Source organism: Choloepus didactylus, chromosome 15, assembly GCF_015220235.1.
Source record: "Choloepus didactylus isolate mChoDid1 chromosome 15, mChoDid1.pri, whole genome shotgun sequence".
Classification (NCBI taxonomy): domain Eukaryota; kingdom Metazoa; phylum Chordata; class Mammalia; order Pilosa; family Megalonychidae; genus Choloepus; species Choloepus didactylus.
Genome location: NC_051321.1, coordinates 62,631,785 through 62,654,375, shown reverse-complemented (window position 1 = coordinate 62,654,375; position 22,591 = coordinate 62,631,785). Strand labels below are relative to the sequence as shown.

Below are 22,591 nucleotides of genomic sequence, written 5' to 3'. Positions count from 1 at the left end.
ATACAAAGGCTAAGAAGCACATGAAAAGTTGTTCATATTCATTAGCTGTTAGGAAAATTCAAATCAAAACCACATTGAGATATCATCTCATACCTGTAAGAATGGCCACTATTAAACAAACAGGAAACTACAAGTGTTGGAGAGGATGTGGAGAAATAGGAACATTTATTCACTGCTTGTGGGAATGTAATACGGTACAGCCACTGTGGAAGACAGTTTGGCCATTCCTTGGGAAACTAAATATTGAATTGCCCTATAACCTGGAAATTTCACCAGTCAGTATATATCCAGAAAACCTGAAACCAGGGAAATGAACGCATATCTGCATACCAATGTTCTTAGCAGCATTAATCACAATTTCCAAAAGATGGAAACAATCCAAGTGTCCATCAACCGATGAACAAGTAAACAAAATGTGATATACATACAATGGAATATTACTCAGCAATAAGAAAGAATGATGTCGTGAAGCATGTGACAACATGGATGAACCTTGAAGATATAGTGCTGAGTGAAATAAGTCAGACACAAAAGGACAAATATTGTATGATCTCACTGATATGAACTAATTATGATATGTAAACTCATAGACATAAAATCTGGAATATAGGTTACCAGGATATAGAATGAGGCTAGAGAATGGGGAGCAGTTGCTTAAAATGTGCAGAATGTTTAACTAGGTCGAACTTAAACATTTGGAAATGGTTAGAGGTGATGGTAGCACATTATTGTGAGAATAATTAGCAGTACTGAATTGTGTGTGAATGTGGTTGAAAAGGGAAATTTAGAGTCATGTATGTTACTAAAAGGTAACTGGAGGTTAAAACTTGGGAATTGTATACCACAGTGAATCTTGTGGTGGACAATGACTATGATTAACTGTACAAAAATGCAAAAGTTCTTTCAGGAACTAGAACAAATGAACAACACTATTACAAGGAGTTAATAATAGAGGGGTATATGGAAAAAGATGTACATATTGCAAACTATGGAGTTTAGTTGACAGTAATACCTTAATATTCTTTCATTAACAATAACAAAAGTACCACACTATGGGTCAATAATAGGGGAGAATAAAGGGTATGGGAGGATTTAGGTTTTCTTATTTTTTTAATTTATTTTTCTGGAGTAATGAAAATGTGCTAAAATTGATCATGTTTATGTATGCACAACTATGTTATGATACTGTGAGCCATTGATTGTATACTTTGAATGGTTTGTATGCTCTGTGAATATATCTTAATAAAATTACATTTGAGAAAAAAAGAATCACACTTTACATATAGGGACAAATAAAGTTGGAAAGCAAAATAATGGAGTTAATAATCTCCAAATACTAATCAAAAGATGGCTGATAAAGTTATGCTGCTATCATGCAAAGTAGAATTTAAGGCCAAAAGGATTACTGTGTATAAAGAGAATCATATCATAGTGATAAGGGATTCTTTTCTATAAGCAGGTAACAGTTCTAAATCTATGCACCTAGCACTGTAGTGTCAAATATATATTTTAAAAATTGACAGAAATGTACTTTTACTTATTGGAGCAACTTTCCTTGCCATCATAAACAACTGCAACACTGCACAAAATATATATAACTGACTACAAATACTGGCAACAGATAGGAGAGAGCTGTGATCCCTGAGAGAAGGGAAACAAACAAGGTTTGCCTACAGTCATGCAGGTTTGTTCCTGTTAGTAATTTGTAGACTGCTGCAATGGAAGGAGGAATCCAAGTATAGCACAGATATCTCATTGTGTTTAGGAGACAGAAATAGGACTTCAGAGAGGTTGAGGCAGCTAACAGTTGTCTTCAGAATGTTGGAAAGGTAGGAGTAATACAAAGAAAGAGCTCCATAAATCTGTATGAGGGTACCCAAAAATCTGTGGCTAAAAACTCAGTTTCATATGGATTAAACTGCATGAAGTTAGGCAGATAAAAACTTCTGGGGTCTATAAGATGAACAATTACCATAGTTCATGCCAGCCTCCGAAAAATTTGAATTTGATCAGGCAGAGTAGAAAGACATTGGAGAAAACACAAGGCATTCAGTGGAAAGCTAAAAGGTTCACAGCTTAGTAGTTGTACTAAACTAGGACAAAGCAAATGCTGCTCAATACTTCCCCTAACAAAGCTACATAAACAATGATCAGAAGAATCAAGATGATCCAAAAGTCAGTTAAATGCCTGAGAAAACAAGTTCAACATAGAACAGAAACTCAGTGACTTGTAAGACAATGTCAAGCAGTTTAACTTACTTTAATTGATGTCCCAGAAGATAGAGGGGCAGGAAAAAAAAATGAAATATGTGAAAACTTTCTGAATTTTTATGTGAATCTGTAGAATTATGAAGCTCAGCCCATCCAAGGTACATCATAACTAAGCAGCTGAGAACCAGTAATTACTAGAAAACCTTAAAAGTGCCTAGAGGAAGGAAAAATATACTTCACATAGAGGGCAACAAAGATAAAAATCACCATTAACTTCACTTCAGAAAAAAATGTAAACTAGAAGACAGTGGAACAATATATTTACAATACTGGAACAAACACACATGCACATGCATACTCATAACCCTGTCAACATAGAACTCTATATCAAGTAAAAGTATATTTCAACTTCCAGTCAACTAAAAAGGTGGCATAAAGTGTTCCAGGGTGCCATTTCCCCACAGAATCTTTAGAGAACTAACATGAACTGGCAGAGTCATCTTCCTCAAAATTCCAGAAAATAGTTAAAGGGTTATAGTAAATGGGCAAGTATTGAATAAAGAAAATGTAGCTTTAAAAAACAGAACTTGCTCGCAGCTGCTGCATACTTCACCAGTGAGAGTGAGTATCCAGCTTGCACTCTCACTGTGAGTTCCTGGCCCTGTTCCAGATGGAGCACAGTAACCCCTATGTGCACACTGGAATGCCTGTATGTCAGTGCCAGTCTATCTTTTGGAAACCTCAAAGACTTGGGCTCACCCTTCCATCTTGGGATCACCCTTCCAGAACTTGCCCTGCATGCAGAAGCAGTTGTGCACAGCTAAAAAGTGGTATAAGAAACAGTTATGTCAAAGTGTCCCGGGACAAAGAATCACTTGCTGTAAGTCATAAAATAAACATCCCATAGAGAGGAAAAGTCTATTTCATTGGGAGTAGAGGAAGGATTCGTATTCCTATAAATGGAGGCATTCCTAAAGCCATGAGCAAACACAAGCCCAGGGCAAGACTCAGCCTCAGAAAAGATGGAGAGGATCCTGCACATCACATTGTCCTGAAGCCGATCTCCTTGGTAGGAGGGGTAAACTCTGAAGGAGAGTGCCAACAAAAGCAAAACCAATTTTCAAAGACTGTAAAAGGTATTCTCTGCATTGGCTTCTTTTTCCTAGCTCCTGGGACTCAAGGAAATCACTGTCATATGACAGCTGGATATAAACTCGAGAATCAGTCATTTCAGGGACTAAATCCCAGAGTTAACACTTTAAAATATTAAAATGTACAGTGTGTAAGAAAAGATTATAAGACTAACCAAGAAACAGGAAATGATGGCCCATCTGAAGAAACAAAATAAAAATCCAGAAATCATCAATGAAGAAGACCTGACTTTGGATATACCACACAAAGAATTTAAAAAAATGATCCTTAATATGCTCAAGGAGATAAAGGAAACCACAGAGAAAGAACTGAAGGATATCAAGAAAAAAATGAAGAAACAATATAAGACTCACAAAAAAGAGATAGAAATTTTAAAAAGGAACAAAACAAATACTGGAGTCAAAGACCACAATTACTGAAATGAAAAATTCCATAGATTTCAGCAGCACATTGTTCCCGGCAGAAGAAAGAAGGAGTGACCTTGAAGACAAGACAATTTAATTGTTTCAGGCTTAGGAGAAGAAAGAAAAAAGAATTTTTCAGAAAAATGAACAGAGCCTAAGAGACCTGCAGGGCACCATCAAATGTACCAATATATGCATTAAGGGAGTCCCAAAAGGAAAAAGAAGAGAGAAAGGAGCAGAAGTAACATTCAAAGAAACAATGTCCAAATTTCACAAAAGACATGAATATACATATTCAAGATGCACAAGAAAAAGTAAACAAGTTTAACTCAAAGACACCATGCCCAGGCACATGATAGTCAAACTGCCAAATGCCAGGGACAAGGAGAAAATTCTGAAAGCTGCAAGAGAAGAGCAACAAGTTATGTACAAGAAAGTTCCAATAAAGTTAAGTCCCAATTTCTCATCAGAAAAAAATGGAAGAAGGAAGTTGGATGAAATATTTAAAGGGCTGAAAGAAAATAAATTACCAGCCAAGAATTTTATACTCATTGAGATGGTCTCTTAAAAATGAGGGGAGAGATTAAAACATTGCCAGGTAAACAAAAGCTGATGGAGTTTGCCACCACCAGGTCTGCCCTACAAGCAGTGCTAAAGGGAGCCCTTCAGACTGAAAGGAAAGGACACTAGACAATGGACTGAAGTGGCATAAAGAAATAAAGACCTCTGACAAAGGTAACCATATAGGTAATTATAAATTCCAGTACAATTATGTTGTATTTTTTGATGTGTAACTCCACTTTTTCCTTCTTAAAGTTTCTAAAATGCAAATGCTAAAAGCAATGATAATTATATGGTTATGGATGTATAATATATAAAGATATAATTTGTAACAAATAACAACAAAAAAGGAGGGGTGTGATGGGTATAGTAACAGAATATGTTATGCTTTTGAAGTTAATTGGTATCAAATCACATGTGATTATCATAGAGTTAGGATATTAATTTTATGTCCCCATGGTTACCACAAAGAAAATATGAATAATGTATACAGAAAGAAATGAGAAGAGATTAAATATGGTACAATACAAAAAAACAAATATACATGTAAGCAGGCATTAATGGAAGAACTGAGGGATGAAAAACTAATAAGACTTAAAAAGATAAAATAGCAAAATGGCAGAAGTCCTACATTATTGGTAGTTACTTTAAATGTAAATGGATTAAACTCTCCAGTCAAAAGGCAGAAATTGGCCAAATGGATAACACAGCATGACCCAACTATTAGCTATTTATAAGATATGTTAAATTCAAAGATGCTAGTAGGGTGAAAGTGAAATTACAGATAAAAAATACCAGGAAAATTGTAGCAAAAAGAGAGCTGGGATAGCTATACTAATATCACATAGACTAGACTTTAGTGGAAAACTGTTATGAGGGACAAAGTATGTTAGTATATAGTGATAAAGGGGTCCATTAAACATGAAGACATAATGATTATAAATATATATATGCACCTAATGGTAGATCCCAAAAATATATGAAGCAAATATTGACACATTTGAGAAGAGAAATAGATGGTTCTACATTTATGGTAGGAGAATTCAATACAACAATTTCAATAATGGATGGAACATCTAGACAAAAGATCAATAAGAAAATAGAAAACTTGAACAATAGTATAAATCAACTAGGCTAAAAAGACATATGTAGAACATGTCACTCAATAGCAGCAAAATACATATTCTTTTCTAGTGCACATGGATCATTCTCAAGGATATATCATATGCTAGGTAACAAAACAAATCACAATACATTAAAAAATATTGAAATCATACAAAGTATCTTCTCTAACCATGATGAATGAAGCTAGAAATCAGTAACAGAGAATTGGAAAGTTCATAAATAATGTGCAAAGCAAAGAATGCACTAAAATATAATCAATGAATCAAAGAAGAATCACAAGGAAAATTAAGAAATATCTTGTGGAAAATGAGAATGAAAGCACAGCATACAAAAACCTGTGGGATGCAGCAAAGGCAGGGCAGAGCAGGAAATTTATCACTCTATTTGCTTACATTAAATAAGAAGAAAGTTCTCAAATCAGAGACCTAACCTCACAACTTAAGGTCTTAGAGAAAGAAGAGTAAAACAATCCAAAGTGAGCAGAAGGGAGGAAATGACAAAGAATAGAACAGACAGAAATGAATAGACCATTTAAAAACAGTAGAGGAATTCAACTAAACCAAAAGTTGGTTTTATGAAAAGATTAATAATATCAACAAAACTTTAGATAGACTGATGAAGGAAAAAAGACACAAAAAACTAAAATCATAAATGAAAGGGAGGACATTTCTTCTGACCTCACAGAAATAAGAAGGATTACAAGAGGATACCGTGAACAACTGTTCACCAAACAAACTAGATAACCTAAATGAAAGGCACCAATTCCTAGAATCATATAAACTACCTATGCTGGATCAAGAAGAAACAGAAGTTCCCGGCAGATCAATAACAAAGAGATTGAATCACTTATCAAAAAGCTTCCAAAAAGGGACAGGGACAGAGAATCAGAGAAGATGGCAGCATAGAGAGGAGTGGAAAACTTAGTCCCCCCCGGAACAACTCATAAATGACCAAAAAACTAGTAAATATCCTGGAATAACAGCGGCGAGACAAACGTGACTGTCCACTCATCATCCACCAACCTGAATTGGGAGGAATGCCTGAGATCACAGCATGAAATCTGTAAGTAAAACTGCAGACCCGTGCTGAGAGCAGAGGGCCTAGAGCCAAGAGCCCCTCCCTCACAGAAGCCACGCGGTGCTAGAGAGCAGCACTCTCTCAGCCCAGCTCCAACTGGGGTTTTAATGTTAACTGCTCAATACAGACAGCGAATCCTCAACAAGCAGACAGAGGCTTTTGGTGACAACTGACCTGGGGAGAGTCGGGGGACATATCTGTCTCAGGACAGGGAGCCCAGAGGATCGGGTGCTATCTCTGGCTGATGGGTTAACCTGGGAGCTTTTCTGTCCCTTTCTCTCTCTGTGGAGAAAATGTCAGCTGTTCTCAGCCCACAATGCTTTGCAGTAAAGACAGCCTCAGACATTTTAAAACCAAAACACTTCCATCAGCAGAGTCACAGAAACAAAGAACTTATTGATATGCAAATGACATCTCTGGAGGGGGCATAGCTTCCCAAGAGGAAAGGGAGGGGCCCAGCTCTACTGTCCATCTTTCAGTCCTTCTGGAACCAGACCCCAAAGCCTGGGGGAGGAGAGCCACAGGCCACACCCTCTTACACAGGCAGTGACAGGTGCATCTGCTGAGCAGAAAAGCCCAGGTGTCTCAATTCTCTAAGAAAAGCCATCAGGGAAACCAGATACTGAAATACTACCTCTTTCTGTGACCTGAGCCTGTTCTCACCTGGGAAAACCTGACTGGGGTGGCCTAGGAGGTCAGATGCCTAACAACAGAAAACTACAACCTACACTAAGAAAAACAAAGCTATGACCCAGTCAAAGGAACAAACATACACTTCAACCGAGATACAGGAATTTAAACAACTAATGTTAAATCAATTCAAAGAGTTTAGAGAATATTTCACTAAAGAGATAGAGGCTGTAAAGAAAACACTGGGCATATATAACGCAGAAATTGAAAGTTCAAAAAAACAACTTTTTTTTTTGTTGTATGTTTCCATTCCTTGGAATGGAAACATACAACAGCAGATCTCAAGAGGCAGAAGAAAATGCTCAAGAACTGGAGAACAAACACCTGAAAGCCTGCACACAAAGGAGCAGATGGAGAAAAGAATGAAAAAATATGAACAACGTCTCCGGGAACTTAAAGATGAAACAAAGTACAAGAATCTACGTATCATTGGTGTCCCAGAAGGAGAAGAGAAGGGAAAAGGGGCAGAGGCAATAATAGAGGAAATAATCAATGAAAATTTCCCATCTGTTATGAAAGACATAAAATTACAGATCCAAGAAGCGCAACATACTCCAAACAGAATAGATCTGAATAGGCCTATGCCAAGACACTTAATAATCAGATTATCAAATGTCAAAGACAAAGAGAGAATCCTGAAAGCAGCAAGAGAAAAGCAATCCATCACATACAAAGGAAGCTTAATAAGACTATGTGCAGATCTCTCAGCAGAAACCATGGAGGCAAAAAGGAAGTGGTGTGATATATTTAAGATACTGAGAGAGAAAACTGCCAACCAAGAATCCTATATCCAGCAAAGTTGTCCTTCAAATATGAGGGAGAGCTCAAAATATTTTCCGACAAACAGACAGTGAGAGACTTTGTGAACAAGACACCTGCCCTACAGGAAATACTAAAGGGAACACTGCAGAGTGATAGGAGAAGATGGGAGTGCGTGGTTTGGAACACAATTTTGAGAGATGGTAGCACAGCAATGTAAGTACACTGAACAAAGATAGCTATGTATATGGCTGAGAGAGGAAGATTGGGAGCATGTGAGACACCAGAAGAAAGGAGGAAAGATAAAGACTGGGACTGTGTAACTTGGTGAAATCTAGAGTGTTCAACAATTGTGATAAAATGTACAAATATGTTCTTTTACAAGGGAGAGCAAGCAAATCTCAAACTTGCAAGGTGTTAAAAATGGGGAGGCATTGGGGGAGGGATGCAATCAATATAAACTAGAGACTGTAACTAACAATCATTGTATTATGCTTCCTTTAATGTAACAAAGGCGATATATCAAGGTAAATGCAGATAGGAAGGGGGGATATGGAAGGCATGTTGGACACTTGACATTGGTGGTGTTGTCTGACTCTTTACCCTACTTTGATTTGGGGTTGCTTTTCCTTTTGCTACTTCCTGGCTGCCATTTTTTTCTTCTTTCTTTTCCCTCTCTACCTTCTTTGATGCTCCCTCCTGCCTTGTGGAAGAAATGTAGATGCCCTTATATAGATAGTGGTGAAGGTGGTGAACACATAAATATGTGACCATACAGAGAACCATCGATCATTTACTTAGGATGGAATGTATGAGGTGTGAACAAAACCATCTTAAAAAAAAAAAAATGGGTTGATGTCAAAACCTCAAGGGCAATATACTGAGTGAAATAAGCCAGACACATAAGGACAAATATTGCAGGGTCTCACTGATAAGAGCTAACTATAATAAGTAAACTCAGAGACATGAAATATAAGGTACCAAGATACAGGACGAGGCTTCAGAATGGGGAGTGGTTGCTTAGTATGAGCAGAATGTTCAACTAGGATGAATTTAAATGTTTGGAAATGAACAGAGGTGTCAGTAGGAAGATGTGAGAATAACTAACAGTGCTGAACGGCACATGAATGAGGTGGAAACGGGAAGCTTAGAGTCATATATGTCACGAGAAGGAAAGTTGGAGGTCAAAAGATGGGAATGTATAAAACTGAATCCTATGGTGGGCAATGTCCATGATTAACTGTACAAATATTAGAAAACTCTTCCATGAACCAGAACAAATGTACAACAATACAACTAGAAGTTAATAATAGAGGGGCATATAGGGAAGAAATATATACCTATTGCAAACTATATACTACAGTTTGTAGTATTTCAACATTCTTTCATAAACAGTAACAAATGTACTATACCAACACTACGAGTCAACAATTGAGGGGAGTTGGTTAGGGATATGGGAGGATTTGAGTTTCCTTTTCTTTTTCTTTTTTTTTTTTTTTTTCATCTTTCACTTTATTTCTTGTCTGGAGTAATGAAAAGGTTCTAAAAATTGAATAAAAATGAAGTGTGATGATAGATGCACAGCTGTATGAGGGTACCAGGGGCAACTGATTGTACACTTTGGATCTTTGGATAATTGTATGGTATCTGAACAATCCCAATAAAAAAAAAAAGCTGCTTAAATTACTACATGGAAATGGGATATTAAATTCTATTAAGCAAAAAAAAAAAAAAAAAAGAGCCTCCAAAAAGGAAAAGCCAAGGACCCAGGGTTTCACTGGAGAATTTCAGTAAACATCCCAAGTATAAGTAACACCAGTACTGCTCAGACTCTTCCAAAAAACTGAAGAGGAAGGAACACTTTCTAACTCATTCTTTGAGGCAAATTTTTCCTAATACCAAAGCCAGATAAAGATAACACAAGGAAAGGCAATTACAGACCAACATCTATTATGAATACAGATGCAAAAATCATAAACAAAATACTAGCAAAATTCAAACAACACATTAAATAATCATACAACACGGGATTATACGCTGTGGGATAGTTCACAGATATGCAAGGGTGGTTTGACATAAGAGAATCATTTAAAGTAATACTCCATATTAACAGAACTAAGGGGAAAAACAAATGATCATCTCAACTGATACAGAAAAGACATCTGACAAAATCCAGCATCCCTTTTTGATAAAAACACTCAGAAAGCTAGTAGTAGAAAGAAACAACTTCAACATGATAAAGAGCAAATACGAAAAACCAGAAGCTAATATCGTACCACATATCATCATACAGTCTATCATCATAGTGATAGACTGAAAGTTTTCTCACTGAGATCAGGAACAAGAAAAGGATGCTCACTGTCACCAATGTTATTCAACATTGTAGTGGAAGTTCTAGCTAGAGAGCAATTAGGCAAGAAAAAGAAGTACAAGGCAACCAAATAGGAGAGGAAGAAGTAAAACTTTCCCTATTTGCAGATGAAATGACCATATATACATAAAATCCTGGAAAATCCACAATGAAGCTGCTAAAGCAAATAAGTGAATTTAGCATAATGGTGAGGTATAAAATCAACATGCAAAAATCAGTAGTGTTTATAAATACTACTAATGAACAAACTAAGGAAATCAAGAAAGAAGTTCCATTTACAACAGCAACTAAAAGAATCAAATATGTAGGAATATATTTAACCAACAATGTAAAGGACACACATGGAAAACTACAAAATATTGCTAAAAGAAATCAAAGAAGACCCAGATAAATGGAAGCACATTCAGTGTTCATGGATTAGAAGACTAAATATCATTCAGATGCCAATTCTATTTAAAAGCATTTTACAAATTAAATGCAATCTGAATTAGAATTACATTTTCAAAGAAATAAAAGCTAATCTTAAATTTATTTGAAGGGTAAGAGATTCTGAATAGCCAAAACCATCTTGAAAAAGAAAAACAGCACGGAAGGACTCACATTTCTCAAATTTCAAAACTCATCACAAAGCTACAGTAATCAAAACAGCATGGCACTGGTGCAAGGACTGACATATGAGCCAGTGAAATTCAATTGAGGGTTCCAAAATATACTCTTATATCTGTGGCCAATTTATTTTTTTTTCTTTCTCCTTTTTTTAAAATTCAATTTTGTTGAGATATATTCACATACCATACAATCATCAAAAGTGTACAATCAGTTGTTCACAGTACCATCATATAGTTGTGTATTCATCACCCCAGTCTAGTTTTTGAACATTTTCCTTGTACCAAAAAAAGTGCAAATAAGAATAAAAAAAAATAAAAGTAGAAAAGAGCATCCAAATCAACCCCCCACCCTATTTTTCATTTAGTTTTTTGTCCCCATTTTTCTACTCATCCATCCATACACTGGATAAAGGGAGTGTGATCCACAAGGCTTTCACAATCACATTGTCACCCCTTGTAAGCTACACTGTCATACAATCGTCTTCAAGAGTCAAGGCTACTGAGTTGCAATTTGATAGTTTCAGGTATTTCCTTCTAGCTATTCCAATACATTAAAACCTAAAAAAGGATTATCTATATAGTGCATAAGAATACCCACCAGAGTGACTTCTCGGCTCCATTTGGAATCTCTCAGCCACTGAAACTTTGTTTCATTTCACATCCCCCTTTTGGTCAAGATGTTCTTAATCCCATGATATTGGGTCCAGATTCATCCCCAGGAGTCATACCCACATTGCCAGGGAGATTTACACCCCTGGGTGTCATATCTGTGGCCAACTGATTTTTGACAAGGGGGTGAAGTCCACTCAATTGGGAAAGAATAATCTCTTTAACAAATGGTTCTGGGAGAACTAGATATTAATATTCAAAAGAATGAAGGTAGACTACATACCATATAGAAAAGTTAACTGAAAATCAATCAAAAATCTAAATTTAAGAACTGAAACTATAAAAATTCTAGAAGAAACCATAAAGAAACATCTTCAGGACCTTGTATTGTTTTCTTAGACTTTACACCAATATAACAAGTAACAAAAGAAAAAAAAAACAGAAAAATAGATTTTCATCAAAAATTTTTAAACTTTTGCATCAAAGGAGTTTATTAGGAAAGTAAAAACACAACCTATAGAATGGGAAAAATACTTGGAAACTAAACATCTGGTAAGGGTTTACTATACAGAATTCATTTAAGAAATTCTACAACTCAATAGGAAAATATGAAACAACCTGATTTAAAAATGGGCCAAAGGGTTTAGTAGACATTTTTCCAAAAAAGATATACAGCGGGGAAGAGCTAAGATGGTGGCATAGAGAGGAGTAGAAGCTAGTTAGTCCCCCTGGAACAATTAATAAACAACAGGAATAACAAGTAAATAACCTGGAGTAACAGCGGGGAGACAAACATGACCATCCACTCATCATACAGCAACCTGAATTGGGAGGAATGCCCAAGATCACAGCATAAAATCTGTAAGTGAAAACTGCAGACATGAACCAAGAGCCGAGAGCCGAGAGCCCCTCCCTCATGGAAGCCTGGCGGTGCTAGAGAGCAGCACTCTCTAAACAAGCAAATATACCTCAGCCCAGCTCTAGCTGGGGTTTTAATGTTAACCATTCAATACAGACAGCAAATCCCCAACAAACAGACAGAGGCTTTTGGAGACAACTGACCTTGGAGAGTCAGGGGACGAATCTGTCTCGGGACAGGGAGCCCAAAGGATCGGGTGCTATCTCTGGCCAACAGGTGAATCTGGGCACTGAAGATTGAACCTGAAAAGGGGATTTCTGTTTCTTTCTCTCTCTGTCAACCTGGGTGGCTCAGTGGGGAAAGCCTCAACTGTTTTCAGCTCACAGTGCTCTGCAGTAGAAAAAGCCTCAGCCATTTTAAACTCAGCATTCTGACCCAGACAAGGGTAGAGATAGCACAGTCAGAGAAACAAAGAATCTATTTATATACAAATGACCTCTCTCTAGGGGGCATCGCTTACCAAGAGAAAAGAGGTGAGGCCCAGCTCTACTACCAGCCTTCCATTCAGAACCAGACCGCAGAGCCTGGGGGAGGAGAGCCGCAGGCCATGCCCCTTACACCAGCCTGTGACAGACTGACAGATGCCACCTGCTGGGCAGAAAAGCACAGGGTGTGTCAATCCTCTAAGACACACCATCAGTGAAACCAGATACTGAGTATTTCCTCCTCCTGGGACCTGAGCTTGCTCTCATCTGGGAAAACCTGATTGGGGTGGCCAAGGAGGCCAGATGCCTAACAACAGAAAACTACAACCTACACTAAGAAAAACGAAGTTATGACCCAATCAAAGGAACAAATTTGCACTTTAACTGAGATACAGGAACTTAAACAACTAATGCTAAATCAATTCAAAAAGTTTAGAGAAGATATGGCAAAAGAGATAAAGGCTGTAAAGAAAACACTGGGCGTACATAAGGCAGAATTTAAAAGTTCGAGAAAAACAACTGGCAGAATCTATGGAAATGAAAGGCACAACACAAGAGATGAAAGATGCAATGGAAACATACAACTGCAGATCTGAAGAGCCAGAAGAAAACACTCAGGAACTGAAGAACAAGGTACCTGAAAGCTTACATGCAAAAGAACAGATAGAGAAAAGAATGGAAAAATATGAGCAACATCTCCGGGAACTTAAGGACGAAATGAAATACAAGAATGTATGTATCATAGGTGTTCCAGAAGGAGAAGAGAAGGGAAAAGGGGCAGAACAATAATAGAGGAAATAATCAATGAAAATGTCACATCTCTTATGAAAGACATAAAATTAAAGATCCAAGAAATGCAGCATACTCCAAACAGAATAGATCTGAATAGGCCTACGCCAAGATACTTAATAATCAGATTTTCAAACATCAGAGACAGAGAATCCTGAAAGCAGCAAGAGAAAAGCGATCCATCGCATACAAAGGAAGCTTGATAAGACTATGTGCGGATTTCTCAGTAGAAACCATGGAGGCAAGGAGGAAGTGGTGTGGTATATTTAAGATACTGAAAGAGAAAAACAAAGAACCAAGAATCCTATATCCAGCAAAACTGTCCTTCAACTATGAGGGAGAGTTTAAAATATTCTCTGACAAACAGACAATGAGAGAGTTTGTGAACAAGGTACCCGCCCTACAGGAAATACTAAAGGGAGCACTACAGACTGATAGAAAAAGACAGGAGTGAGAGGTCTGGAACACAATTTGGGGTGAAGGTAGCACAGCCATGTAAGTACACTGAACAAAGATGACTATGAATATAGTTGAAAGACGAAGGTGAGGAGCATGTGGGACACCAGAAGAAAAGAGGAAAGATAAAAACTGAGACTGTCTAACTCAGTGAAACCTGGAGTGTTCAACAATTGTGATAAAATGTACAAATATGTTTTTTCATGAGGGAGAACAAATGAATGTCAACTTTGCAAGGTGTTAAAAATAGGGAGGTATTGGGGGAGAAATACAATCGATGTAAACTAGAGACTATAATTAACAGAATCATTGTATTATTCTTCCTTTAATATAACAAAGGAAATATACCAAGGTAAATGCAGGTAAGAGGGGGGCATAGTGAAGGGGTGTGAGAACCTTGGCATTGGTGGTGTTGTCTGACTCTTTATTCTACTTTGATATAAGGTTATCTTTCCTTTTGCTGCTTCCTAGCTGACATGTTTTTGTTTGTTTCTCTCTCTTTCTTTTTTTTCTTTTGCCTCTCTACCTTCTTTGACTCTACCTCCTGCTTTGTGGAAGAAGTGTAGATGCCCTTATATAGATAGTGGTGAAGGTGGTGAACACATAAATATGTGACTATACAGGGAACCATCGATTGTTTACTTAGGATGGAATGTATGGCATGTGAACAAACCTGTCTTAAAAAAAAAATGGTTTGATGACAAAACTTTGAGGGCAATATACTGAGTGAAATAAGCCAGACACATAAGGACAAATACCGCAGAGTCTCATTGATAGGAACTAATTATAATATGTAAACTCATAGACATGAAATATAAGTTACCAAGATATAGAATAAGGCTAAAGAATGGGGAGTGGTTGCTTAGTATGAGCAGAACGTTCAACTAGGATGAACTTAAATATTTGGAAATGAACAGAGGTGATGGTAGCACATTGTGAAAATAACTAACCATGCTGAATGGTGTGTGAATGTGGTGGAAAGGGGAAGCTCAGAGTCATTTTTGTCACCAGAAAGAAAGTTGGATGTTGAAAGATGGGAATGTATAAAACAGTAAACCTTGTGGTGGGCAATGTCCGAGATTAACTGCACAAATATTAGAAATCTCTTTCATGAACCAGAACAAATGTATGATACTACAACCAGAAGTTATTAATAGAGAGTAATAGGAAAAAATATATACCTACTGCAAACTATATACTACAGTTAGTAGTATTTCAACATTCTTTCATAAACGGTAACAAATGTACTACACCAATACTGTGAGTCAACAAAGGAAGGGGGTTAGTTAGGGATATGGGAGGATGTGAATTTCCTTTTCTTTTTTTTTTTTTTCTTCTTTGTCTTTATTTCTTTTCTGGAGTAATGAAAATGTTCTAAAAATTGAACAAAAATTAATTGTGGTGATGGATGTACAGCTGTATGATGGTACTGGGGGCAATTGATTGTACACTTTGGATCTTTGGATAATTGTATGGTATGTGAACAATCACAATAAAAAACAAACAAAAAAAAGATGTACAAATGTTCTGAAAGCACAAGAAAAGATGCTCAACATCATTATCCATTAGGGAAATGCAAGTCAAAATCTTAATGAGAAACAAATTCACACCGACTAGGATAGCTGCTGTTAAAATTTAAAAAAAAAAAAAAAAACAGAAAATAAGTGTTGGAAGGATGTGGGAAAACAGGAATGCTCATTGTTAATGGGAATGTATAATAGCGAAGCTGCTGTGGAAAACAATTTGTTGGTTCCTCGGAAACTTACTAAGAAGAGAATTATCATATGAGTCACCAAAATCACTTCTAGGTCTATACCCAAAAGAATTGAAGCAGGGATTGGAACAGATATTTACATGTCTGTGATCACAGTAGCATTATTCACAACTGCCAAAAGATGAAAGCAACCCAAGTGTCCATAGACAGATGAATGGATAAACATGTGGTATATACATAAAATAGAATATTATTCAGTCATCAAAAGAAATGAAGTTCTGATACATGCCACAACATGATTGAGCTTCAAAGACATCATTTTGAATGAAGAAAGTCACATACAAAAGGACAAATACTGCATGATCTCACCGACAAAAAATAATTATTATAAGAAAATTCTAGGATCAGAAACTAGAATACAAGTTACCAGGGCTGGGGTGTGGGAAGAGAATGGGGAGCTAATGCTTAATTGGTACCCAGTTTCTGTTTTGGTAATGGATAGTAGTGAAGGTAGCACAGCATTGTGAATGGAATTATCATCACTGAATTATATATTTTAATGTGGCTAAAAGGGGAAAGTTGAGGTTGCATACATGTTACTAGAATTAAATAAAAACAAACATAGGTCCATACAACACAAAAAGTCCATCATCAATAGAGTGGATAAATAAATTATGACTTTTTAAATGATAGAATATATAGGAATGAGAGTGAATGAACCTTATAAATGTGATTTGAGTGAAAGAAACTAAATGGACAAGGTTGTATATAGAATGATCTACTATATATATAATATGTGATATATGTTATATGTAATATTTAATATGTAACCTGTTTTATTTATAGTATAAAATATATATTACATATTTAATTATATCACATATATTTTATATGTATATATGTTAGAACAAAAGGCAAAATGTATGTATAGTGTTGCAAATTGATGAAAGTAGGAGTCATATTGCTTTAGAAGTAAGTGAAAAGTGAGGAAAATAGCATTGCAGAGTATAGATAACTTTCTAGAAGTCTGGCTGTTTTAAGATAGGATTTTATGAACATTTAAATAAAAAAGTGCAGAAGCCAGTAAAAAAGAATAGAATAAAGATGTATTAGGAGAAGAGAATTATTAATTGCACAAAGTCCCCAAGATGGAAGAGGAGGAATTGAACCTAGTATAGTTAGCAGTGTTTGTTTTAGAATAAAAAAGAGATAACACTTCTATTTTTATAGAAATGGCAAAGACTGAAGGAAAGAAGTTGAATATATTTCATTCTGCTATTTCTATTTCTGTTTCTATTTTATTCTCATTGTTTTCTGTTCATTTTATATTTGTTTTAAGTGAAGTAATGTGCAGAAAAGTGAGAATATGAGATGTCAGAGGTTTGTTGAGAGTGGAAGTTTGAAGCAGTGTTTGTGTGGAATGAGTGCAAGAATTTGTTAAGGATACCGAAGAGTGACTGTCAGCTTCAGGTTGGTGACCATCAATTTATCTAGAAACCATTTCCCCAGTGAGGGGGATTCTCTAAAAGTAGTAGTAGAGTCACCTGTGCATTGATGATGGAGACTTGAATAATTGTGTTCCGTCAGATGTTTATAGGAGAGAGACAAGTGAACAAGGAAATGTTGAATATTTCTAATAGAGGGTTAAAACGGTAGAATAATGACATTCAAAAGAGATTAAGAAATAGTAAGAGTGTGGAAAAGTCAGTGTACTGAAGTTCTTTTATGAGTTGGGAAACTGGTGCCATTGAACTTCTAGCTTCACACTTCCTAGATTTTCCTTGCCTAAGGTCATGCAAGAGATGAGTCTAGGATCCAGGACCAAGACTCAGCCGAGTTCTTCCAGCATGGTCAAGATGTCATGTTGAATAGCATTACATAGACATCAATGGATGTCTCTGGAGAAGGCACAGCTCTGACTGAGGCTGCGGGGAGGAGAAAGCAAAGGTCAAAACAATGATGTTGAGAGAACCATACCAAAGAGCCCACTCCTGCTGGCTCTACTTGGGAAATAATATACTGTTTTTTGAATGCCTGTAACTAGTGCCTGGGCTGTAATTACTACAGAAAATTAGTACCTTGGCTAAGCATTTGTCTTTAAGTCAGCATGATTGAAGGCTGGCTAATCATTGTTGCTAACATATTATTGTAACAGACCATTTAAAAAAAATTTGAAAGACATTCTAAGAAGCCACCTAAATTGGCATTATGTTCGTGATTATTTTCTTTTAAAATTATACAAAATATTTTGGAATTTAGAAACAAAAATTAGCTTTGAAAATGCTTCTTGACAGGACAAGATTACAACTGAATAAATGTCATATTTCGTTTCATCCCTGGCCCTCACAATAGAGTTAAATTTCTTTAGTTATTCCATACATTGAATTTCCTCTCTTCAACTTAAGTTATCCTTTTCTGTTGTCATGTTTAATGGAGAGTTGGCAAAGGACAAATTTAGTGTGTGACTCACATTGGTGGCCCAATGAAATAACTGTATATTCACAGAAGGAGCCACCATTTTCAATTTAATTATAAGCTTGACAATTTCAATGTAGAGATGCAACTCCATTTTGACTAGCTTTAACAAAGCCTGTAATTTGATTTGCCTGTTAAGCTAGAATGACTGTTTAGCATTTTTAATGTATTTGAAGAGAGAGAATGCTCATTCAATACATGTCATTCTTGTAAAAATCTGTTCAGAAACAAAAGAATGCTTTAAGCAATATTGGAATAAAATTAGTTTCTCGAGAGAGATTCAGGATGGATCATAAAAACATAATGAATTATTCCATGTATTTTTCCTATAAAACATATTTAAGTATTTCCTAGGTATACAGTTATCACTATTAGATCAATCTAGATACAAATGGCACCTTTAAGTAAAAAAAGACCTGCAAATATGTGTGTAATTTAAGATATAAGTAATTTCATATTGTCACTTGTTTTTTTGCCAACTCATATACAAAATGCCCTTTGACATTGCCTACACTGACCTCATTTCCAAACAGTTTAACTGAGGACTTTAAAACTAATTAAGGGTTAAAAAGATACGTCAGGCTCGAATCCTGGTTTCTATTGCAAAACCAAGGAAAACAATTTGATTAATTTTATATCAGATCAGATAAAAGTTTTGAGAATCAAGATTATGTTTATACTGTCACACATCTTAAAGATGTAATAAATATTATGTGTTCCCATGTCCTATAAGATATAATATGGTTTGTTTATGGTTTTTGCTTTCCCTATGGATGTTTTTATTGGGGTCCAGATTTTAAGATATAAAAATATTTTGTAAAAATATTGTTTTAATTTAAATGTCTTTAAATTGTTTGGGGCCTATAAGGATGACTGAGTATTTCTATCTGTTATTCTAAAACCAGTGCCACTTGGGAATTGATATAGAACCAACATTTTCAAACCACCATCCCGATAAAATGGCTTGGAAAGCAAGGTATCCTCATTATTCCTAGTACCAATATGCATACAAAAAAAAGAGTAACCTTTCTGAAAGCAGTTATTAGTCATTTTAAATGATAGACATTGTATCACTGTAAGTTTAATGTCCTAAATATTCAATATATGAAAATAATCACACATTGGAAGTGGTATGTTACTAACAGGCAGGATTATGTAATGGGTAGGATGACTAGGTACTTGAACCAGACTGCCTTGATTCAAATTCAAATTGTTGGACAATAACTAGCTTGTGATCTTGAGCAAGTTATTAAATCTTCCATTGCCTTTGTTTCTTCATCTATAAAATGGAGAGTACTTACTTGATAAAATTGCTGTGTTAATCATGTAAACAGTACCCCACATTGGATGTACCCGATAGATATTAGCAACTATTGTAAGCTGTCATTACACTTGGAAACAAACTCCACACATGTCCCTTTCAAGTATTGCTTTTTTGCAGCTGCAACATCTGTCAGGGGCTTTTAGGAACAGATAAACATCAAGACTCACAAGGATATAATAGGCTACCTCTGGCATCAGTTTACCCAGGAAGCTATATAGGACAGGCAATATAACTTTCCAGTCAGCTTCAGGCTTCTCTTTCAGCAGGAATCCCAGCGGCTGCAGTTGACACCCAGTTCACAGCCCTTGGATAGCTATGCTTTCCCCAGGTGCAAAGAGATGACATCCCAGGTGTAAAGAGATGAGATCCATATCAATGGAAGTGAGGTTCACCTAGGCTTAGAGACCTCATGCAAAGCATGTATGAGAAAAAGGTCATGTATCAAGAACATGGTAGTTAGAATAGCACAGGAAGAGGAGAAGACAAGCTGGAGCTCTGCACAATACAGATGAGAAAGTTTTCAATTGAAAACTTTTTTTTTCAATTTCCCCTTCTTTTCAGCAAAGGGCTGGAGACATATCTCTAAATATGAGCAAGATTTTTGTGTGAAAACATTTTTAGAACTTGTTAAATTTGTACTGTAGTTTAACTGAAACCACAGATTTATGTACCACAAAACACAGAAAAGACACTACAATTTAATATACTAAGTTCTTCTGGAAAGAGGGGTGGGGTGGTTATATGTACATGCATGCAAATATTTGCATATAACAGTAGGAGGTTTGAAGAACTTAGAAGCCATTTTTGGATGCAGTTGATCACTTGAGCAAGAACTCTTCCCTCTAGATTAAAGAGGAGATGCTAGATGTTAGGAGAAAAGCTCCCTCTGTGGTAAACACTTAAGTTGTATTTGCTCAGAAGAATTTTCAGTCAATGAAAGTGATTTGCAATGGTAAGAGAATTCTTGAACCTGAGTTTTATATTCTTATTGGTTTGGTCTACCAGGCTAAGATTAAATTAAACTTCTGTTTTGCACAGGCAAATTTGAGAAGAAATTCGGAACATTTGGTTCGATCAGTTGACCACAGAGGCCAAAAAGTGGTACAACATCCTATTCAAATTAGTCTTTGTTTTCAAACAGATTATGTCAAATATTTCCCTTGAAGTATTCATATCATAAAGTAGACCTGGATAAGAGGATTTATAATTGTTTGCAGACATTAAATTGTACATAGTTATTCTTTATGAGTATGTAAGAGGCACTTCTTGGGCCTTGAACAAAATTCCCTACCTTTGCTTGTCTTGTCTTTGCCCTTTTTTTCTGTGAGGTGTAATTTGGCTAATAGCAGAGAGTTATACATCTGAGCACACATATTTCATAGACTTCAAAGATCATCATAGAATGTCTTAAAACCTTTCCTCCTGAAATAACAGTCTTCTCTCAGCAATTGTCCTAATCTGTCTGGGAAACTAGTCTTCATGATCTCCTACAGGGGTAATTTGTCCTGTAGTTTTTCTGAGTCACCTAGAGGAGACATTTTTACTATAGTCATTTAGGAGTTTAAAATCAAATGATTTGTCAGAAGCCAGAATAAGAGATCATAAAGTTACAGGCAAAGCTTTGCTGATTTAGTGAGGAAATAAAACAAGCCATTGTCTGCATTTTGAGGCAAGGATTGAATTTAAACATCCTATGCGTACTACTGCTTTGTAGATACCACTCATATGGAAAAAATCAAAGGAGATGAAATGAATATAGCCTATATATGAAACGATTAGAGAGTCAAAAGGAAGACAAGAGAATGTAAGTTTTGGAGTGGGAAGGCCAAAATCACTGTGGTAATCTTGAATGGTAACAAGTCCCTAAGACATTCATGGTGGCTCAGAACCCTCAGCATAAACCAAATATTTTCAGGATGTTTGACGAAGGACATTACCAAAAATCCTCAGTACTATATATATGGTAATTCAATTTCTCACCAAAGAGAATCATTTAGAAAAATATGCTTCTTTCTGTGGTGGATTGGAAACCACCTTCAGAGTCTAAGTGGGCTTCAAAGAGGTTTTTAATGAAAATTGCTAATCATTAAAGGACAAATTTTGGCTTGAAAACTATCCATAGAGTAACATAACAACAAAGCATATTGTTCTATTGTCTAGTATTCCTTAAAGTTGTGTACAGATTCAGAAGCACTAGGTGTTCTCCAAAATATTTTTGTGCTTCATGGAATCCTATTTAATGTTGGCAAATCATTTGTCATTCCTGCCACATGCGTACATTTCTGTCTTCAATAAATAAAAAGACCTAAAGATGTGTAGTTGCTATATATTACTGCCCTTCAAATTACATATTTTTCTGGTTGAATTTTCAAGAATTTCAGGCTTGGCATATAATTGAGATAATTAAATTTTCTGCCTAAGACACAGCCATTTAGACCACTGCCCCAGGCACATGAGCTCAGCTTACTACTTTCCTTCATTCCTCTCTGTATGTGAGATGAGACTCCTTGAACTGCAAAGGTAGTTTACTCAGGCCAGGCAGCTGCTGATGGATTTTAGTAACTACACAGCCGATGTTGAGTCTCAACCCTGACAGCACACATCACAGAGGGGTGACAGTGGAGGCACATCTTTCTGTATGAGTTGGCTGTGGATGACAATCTGCCAAACTAAAATAATACAAGAAGCATTAGTTGTATAAAAATGAATTGACTTGCCTTAGCTCTAAGGTATTTGCAAGATTCTAGGAATATCACCCATTTTTCCCTGATATTGTTTTTGTGATCAACCTCAAAAATATAATAATTAAAAATAGAATCTTGCAGAAAAAAGGATTCTCTTAGTAATTTTATCCATACACCTTGATCATTAAGCAATTATGTCAGTCTTTATAGGAAATAAAGACATGATATTTAATAACCA

General features: G+C 36.0%; 1 protein-coding gene across 4 annotated transcripts in view; it reads left to right on the top strand.

Annotated features, from left to right (window-relative positions):
* CTNNA3 (catenin alpha 3) overlaps positions 1–22,591 on the top strand; it is a 1,946,492-nt gene that overhangs the window by 1,915,048 nt on the left and 8,853 nt on the right. The window lies entirely within an intron of this gene.